This window comes from Heterocephalus glaber, unplaced genomic scaffold (genome assembly GCF_053883595.1).
Source record: "Heterocephalus glaber isolate CG9 unplaced genomic scaffold, H.glaber_assembly_v1.0 deba00001550, whole genome shotgun sequence".
Taxonomy (NCBI): domain Eukaryota; kingdom Metazoa; phylum Chordata; class Mammalia; order Rodentia; family Bathyergidae; genus Heterocephalus; species Heterocephalus glaber.
This window is the reverse complement of record NW_028258343.1, coordinates 23590217-23597066: the sequence shown is the minus strand read 5'-3', so window position 1 is coordinate 23597066 and position 6850 is coordinate 23590217. Positions and strand designations below refer to the sequence as shown.

General features: G+C 47.6%; 1 pseudogene; it reads left to right on the top strand.

The window, feature by feature from the left end:
* The first annotated feature begins 6034 nt into the window (after window positions 1-6034).
* On the top strand, window positions 6035-6456 carry LOC101713765 (transmembrane protein 230 pseudogene; annotated as a pseudogene).
* The last annotated feature ends 394 nt before the right edge of the window (window positions 6457-6850 follow it).

Below are 6850 nucleotides of genomic sequence, written 5' to 3'. Positions count from 1 at the left end.
CTCTCCTTTGCTATAGTGCCAGTATTGTTTGTCTCCTTGAATTCATGTAGGAGTTTAATCCCCAAAGTCATGTGTTAGTGATATTTAGAGAGTGGAGACTCAGCGTGGCTTTCTAAGGAAGAGGGAGGTAACTACAAAGAAACACACGTCTGCTCCCACCAAATGCGACCCAGCTAGAGGCATCCTCACCAAGCTGGTGCACTGCTGTTGGAGTTTCGGCCTCCACAGTGTGGGCGGAGTAAACCTCTTTACTTTGTAAAGTAGCGTGCCTCAAGTATTTCATTATAGCGATGGAAAACTGACTAGCACACCCTGCTCCTGGAGGAAGTGGAGGGGAGCCGCACGACACTGTCTTTTCTGAGTCCCAGTAGCTTCAAGTAATGGTTCTCGTGTCTTCCCAGCACTTAGACCTCTGACACACACAGGGAAGACAGCAGCCTGGCTCCATCACCAGAACTGATTGTCACCTTGCACCGATCTCCCGACCGGCATGGCAGCTGATGCGAAGAGAAACTTAGGAATTACGAAGAGAAACTTAGGAATGCTTACTTTCGGGGGTGAGTCTTCTTTGACTTTACACAATAATGGAAAATAAGCCAGAAAACAGTACATTTAATTCTGTGTTTCTGCAGTGGGGGATAGCAGAAGAAGAAATGAAAACCCAAATAAATGTGGACAAAGTCTGCCAGAGAACGGAAATGAAAAGTATTGAGTGTCTGTGCCCATGGGCTAGAAGTGTGGAACACAAAATATCCACAGCAGGGCTGGCAGAGGAAAATGATGAGGCCCAAGTATCTCATATTGAGAAAGTCTTCCTGCTGCAGGATAACACAAAAATCGAGAATATGTTATTATTTGATTTGTCTTGAAAAGTAAAGGGTCATGGAATATAAGAGTAATATTCACTAATTTCAAAAGAGGAAGTTTGAAAGAGTAAATTAATGCTTTTCCAGAAGGTCTAAGAAGAAAACCACGAGGAGTGAGCATATATTACAATCCTCTGGGGCAGAAGTGAAAAGCCAAAGAAGTATGTGAAATGCTAAGAGTGGAGAAGGAGACACGGTGAGACTCCTTATGTGACGTGGGTTTGCAAAACCTTTGAGACAAGGTTAAAGTGAGAGAAAAGGACATGATGGATTTTCTATGGGGCAGGTCACAGATTTTTCTAATTTGCAAAGTTCTGATTGAGAAGAACTGGCAAGCAAGTCCGTGTAAGGTGGATCTTTTAGTCCAGCTCTAAGAGATTTTGAACCCTGTCATGCACATCTACAGAAGTATAAATCAGTGCAGACTTTTGCCAGGCAGGATCGCCCAGAAGAAAATGCTGTCTGTGATGTATATGTGCAACACAGTGATGGCAGCGGGCCCTGTACCCCCCAGGTGGCCCCCAGTGACCGCTGGGATGGGGAACCCACTCACTCTCCCCCCATGAAGCTGCGAAGGTGTCTCAGAGGTGAGTGATCCACACTGAGGGAGTCCTGCTTGGGCATCAAAGTCATGGTTGGTTTGCTTTCCTCTGCACCTTGGGAAGCAAAAAGAACCAACGAGAAGAACAGCGTACATCGCGTATGTAGTCAGCATTCAAGCTCTGGTGTGCACATGTGTGTCAGCAACTGGTCCTGATGCTTTAGGCAGAGGAGCCTGCGTGTCCACATCCTTCTCCTGCGGACTGGCCTGGTCTCCTGACTGTGGGGAGCTGGGAGCCAAACTTCGGCACTGAGGTTCCCCAATGTGTCGCTGCTTCATCCTCGAACTTCGTTTCTGGCTTGACTGTTTCTGTCTGTATCTAGCTCTGAAAATATCTCGACACCTTGCCTTCATCTTATCTAAGATACCAAGTTCATCCTCCTTCCCAAGGGGCTGCCTTGTAGCTCCCTGCTCCGGCCAGTCTCTCTCCTACCTGTGCCTGCACTTAGAGAGCCTTCTTGGTTAACACAGGAAAAAACGACAACCCTGCAGGGAGGCTTTCCCTGCACAGAACCAGGCTCCTTGCTTGGGCACCAAATGCATCCTTTCACTGGGCAGCTTCTGAGCTGAGTGTGTCTTGCACAGGCTGGATGCTTGGCCCCTTGGGGTGGTGTTGAGTGGTGGCGGGTCATGACAGGGCGGCCTTTGTTACCGGGTTTTGGGGATGCCACACTCAACAGGGATTCTCCTGAGTTCCTGTGAGCGTGGCTACAAAGCAAGGCCCTGTCAGGTGTGCGACTGTTTCTGGTGTGACCGCTGCTCTTCCTGCCTCCCCATCACGCTGTGAGGTGCAGCACCGTGCTGTCCAACCCATCTGGATGCCAGAATCTTGAGCCAAGTGAGCCCCTTCCTGTATAAGTCACTCTGCCCTGTATTTTCTTATAGCAAAACACGATGGATTAAAGCAGTTACCGATATAGTGCTTCTTCCCCCTAAAAGCACTGTAAGAATTCAGTTGCAAACCACAGATATATATGCATTGCTCAGTCTGAACCAAGCTCTGAGTCATGTGCAGGAGGAAAATATCCTGGCCTGAAGCCTGCGAAGACTCAGTCCGGGGAAGGAGTCCTGGGGCTCGCTGAGGTTTCTACTTGGTAATGTGGAGCTCAGTGAAGAGGAGTCAGGGCAGCTTTACGACGATGATGACTTAGGGTTTTAGTTAATCTTTGATGTTATAAATGATCAGAAAAGTGGAAGTTAGACTACAGCTCTCCTGCCAGCCACCCCTGTGCTGTTTGGTCCAGGGTTGCCTTTATAATGTGCTAACTCCAGAAGATTAAAGTTTTAAGATGTCAAGCCTGCTCAAAAAGGCAGATCATATATAAAACAGTATGCTGCTTTTGAAAGAAAGAAAAAGTAAACTCAACTCAAAAATTCACAAAGGGAGCTTTTCCAAACTTTAGATTAATTTTATAAAAATTTAGACATAAGGAAACATGCAATAAATGGAAAAATAAAAATATTTTGTTCTTTTCCTAGGTAGGATTGCACGCTCAATTAAGTCTCTTTCCATTACTATAAACTTCTTCATCTTTTCTAAAAAAATTCAATCAACCTTGAAAGGGCTGAAACCCCAGTTGTAGAAAACAGCAGCGATCAGCTTCCCTGACTGTGTGTGCAGCGGGGTCTGCATCATCGCTCAACACTCCTGCTTCTGCTTGTGTCTTTCTTGCCCTCCCACGTAAAACATGATTTCCTGTTATGTTTGTATCTTGGTAGGTTCTGCTTGCTTTCCTCCACAGCCCCACCTCATGCAGACCACCTCATGCCGCCCTGGAGACAAAGCTGAGCTGCCTCCTGGCCCCTCCTGCCACCTGCATCCCCGGGCCTCCCTGGCCCCTTCCTTTAGAGATCTTTGCACCCGGGCTTGGGAATGTGTCGTTTTCACCTTTTCAGAAGAATCTTGTACCATGGATTATTCTTTTTTATTGAATGGCTTTAGCCTCTACCACTCAGCAGAACGTCCCATTATTTTTACAGTATGTTCAATAATACCTCAGTAAAACTGTGATAACCATTACTCTCCTCTGCATGTGTTGTAACTGTTTTTCAGTTTCTCACTTGTTCCCCATAAACTGTTAACACGGCGGCAGCAGCAAACATTTATTCAGACGTAGGTTCTGCTTCTTCCCCCCGTCCGTTCCCTGCTCAGCCCACCCTACCCTGGCTCTGGCCACCTCACCCACAGATGGAACACTGTGCACGGAGGACACTGCACCCCTTTTGTCCTTCTCCCATTGGCTTCTCTGGATCATTCTGTCCCCTGAACTATCCGCCCTTTGGAATGCTTTCCTTGCCTCTCTGACCACACGCTCTAGGTTTCCCTCCTAACTCTGGATTCTCTTTGCTTTCCCAGTGCGGACTGGCACTCTCTGATTGGCCAGCAGAGTTTGGAGTTTCTCATGTGTTGGACCTGGCGCACTTCCCTCCTGCTGGGTCTGAGAGTTCAAGTGGCTCCCGGTTCATCTGTTGAAATTCTAACACCCATGGTGACGGCATTAGGATGTCAGGCCCTTTAGGAGGTCATCAGTTCGATAGAGTACTATTTTATCTGTGTCCTAATAAAATAGACCCAGTGGAACTCTTCTTTCTTTTCTGCTGTGAGGACAGTGAGAAAACGCAGTCTATGAACTACTGTTTATGGTATTTTATTATATTGGCCCAAGTGGATGAAGACATCTTCCCATCTTATATTCTCTTCTCATGTTGTTTCATTTACATCCATGACTTTCATTTTAATCTTTATGCAGAAGACTAATATGTTTTCTCTCTACTAATAACATTACCTTGAATTCTGGGTCCATATACCCAATTCCTTTTTTTTGGTACTAGGGATCAAACTCAGGACCTTGCACTTGCGAGGCCACCGTCAGAACCACTGAGCTAAATCCCCAGCCCCCATAAACCCAATTCTTAATTGACATTTTTTCAAGGAATCCCAAATTCAACTTGAAAATGGCTAAATTCATTATTTCATGATAATCCTTTTAAAACTCAGAAGAGAGCTCTTAAAGTCTGCTATACATTTCCATTGCTATTTTTCCTAATAAATAAATCAAGATATAATTTACAACACAAAATTCACCCTTTCATGTACAATTCTGTGATTTGGAGAGTCGAGCAATTGTAGAACATCTTCGTCATGCCCCTAGGAGCCACTCCCATGAGCAGCTCCCCTCCAGCCTCCCTGTGCCTCAGCCCCTGGAGGCCGCCAGTCTGCTTTCCGTCTCCGTGGGTTTGCGATCCAGCACCTTCCACGTGAATAACCCCGAGCCCCCATGCTGAGTTCTGAGCAGTGCCGAAGCTCGAACCTTGGTCCGAGAGCTCTGCAGAGCCCAGCAGCCCCTGGTCTTCTCGGGTCTCATCTTTGCAGTGCTCTTCCAGGTCTTGACTGCAACTCCACGGGCTTCTGTCCTCCCTCTCACTCGCTGGGCTGCGCCCTACAAAGGCTTTGCTGTGTCTTCTTCTCACTTCTTCATTTCTAGTAAGCTCTGCCTCGTGGTTCCGCTGAAGCAGGCGTTGCTCTTTGAGGGCCATCTTCCCTGATGCTTTTGACTACTCCAGTCTTCCTGGCACTGAGGGTCTGGGTCTGGGGGTGCTGGGTGCTGAGTGCTTCCAGTGCTGGCACAGCCAGAGTTGTGTCTGTCCCTGTTGCATGGTAACCCGCTTTCCTCTCCCTCTCCAACCCCTGGGAGAACACAGGTCATGTCTGCTTTTGCGACCCCTGGTAGCCTCCGTGTGCTGCACAGACTAGGAAAGAAGTCTGAGTAAAAAGAGGAGTGGAAAATAGGAATTTGGGTTGAGATGAGGTAGGAAAGCAGAGGAAAACGCAGTGCAGTGTGCAATCGTGGGAGGGCAGCAGCTCATGGGCGGTCCTGGCGTCCGGTCCCTGGGGGCTTCCTCCTGCATCTCCCGCCTTTGAGGATGACATTTGCCTGTTGGTGTCCCGGGGAAATCTAAAAGCTCACAATAGGAAGCGTGTTTGCAAACCGTGTGTCATCATAAAGTGTCCTCAAAATCAAGAAATATGTATTCAACAATTTTTGTTATTCACAGAGTCTAAAACCAGATTGCGCAGAAAAATGGGAAGGATGACATAATTCCTTCATTTAAAAAAACAGATCATTTACAAAAAAGAAAGCCCCAGATAATCAACAAACGAGACTGGTAGGACACTGGGGTTGGAATGTAGCTCAGCTGCAGAGCAATCGCCTCCCATGTGTAAGGTCCTAGGTTTGATCCCCAGCAACACCCTCGGAGCAAAAATTACAGAAAGATCAAAATGCAGAAGTGAAGAGCGTCTTTCACTTATTAGAGATTTCTTTGGCCGAGCCGGTGGCAGTTCGACGGGGGTGCCCTGGGGCAGGCGGGGCGGGCTCCTCCCCGGCCTGAGCTCCCGCCCCGACGGCGACCCCGACCCAGTGGGTCTCCAGGTGCAGGCGCGCTTGGCCTCGCCAGAACCGCTCTTGTTAGTTTTACGCCTGAATTCGCGTCAGTTCTTATTTCTCTCTGTGGCGACGTCTGGAGACTCTCAGGAAAATAACCGCGGCTGTGTCAGCGTGTTACGATGCCATCTGGTACCGGCCTGGCTCCTGGAATCCTCAGCAGTAAAGGAAAATACTCGAGGCTCTCCAGCACAGACGTGGCTACACCGAGCTCCAGTTTAAGAAAAGCCCTCCTAGGAGCCCCTGCAAGGCCATCGCACTGGCCACTGTGCTGCTTTTGATGGGTGCCTTTCTTGTTACCCCAGGCTCCCTCCTGCTGTCGGGCTACATCAGCAAAGCGGGGCAGACCGGGCGGCCCGTCCTGATCTTTGGCATTCTGGTGCTCCTGCCAAGATTTTACCACCTGCGCATTGCCTGCTAGGCCTTCAGAGGCTACCAGGATTACTCCTATGACGACGCTCCGGACTCTGATGACACCTCAGCCAGCGAGAGTCACAGCGGAACTACACCTAGCTTTACAATACTGAGCAGAAACCATGGCTAAGGGCTGGGGGATTTGGCAGTTAGTAGATGTTTAACAAGAATAGCATTGTTAATTATCTTGAAACGCAGGAAGTTATTCTGTAGTGGAAAGTGATGTTACTGCTACTCTCTTTAAAGTTGAGGGTTTCTCTGAAATAGTCCTCATTGTCAGTTTGTCTTACAGAAAATGGAAGCCTGCAATATGTCTAATTTCCTTACTAAGAAATTTATTTTTAATCTAAGTACCTTACCCCCCATATGTATCGCTGCACCTTCATGTTTTGTGAGAGACCTGGGTAAAATCAGATATCAGTGTGGGTCCATCTGCAATATTTTTTTACTAGCATTGTTGTTGATAGCAACCAGGAATTTTTTACACTGTAGAGTGAATTTTCAAAATACAAACATTTTCTCTT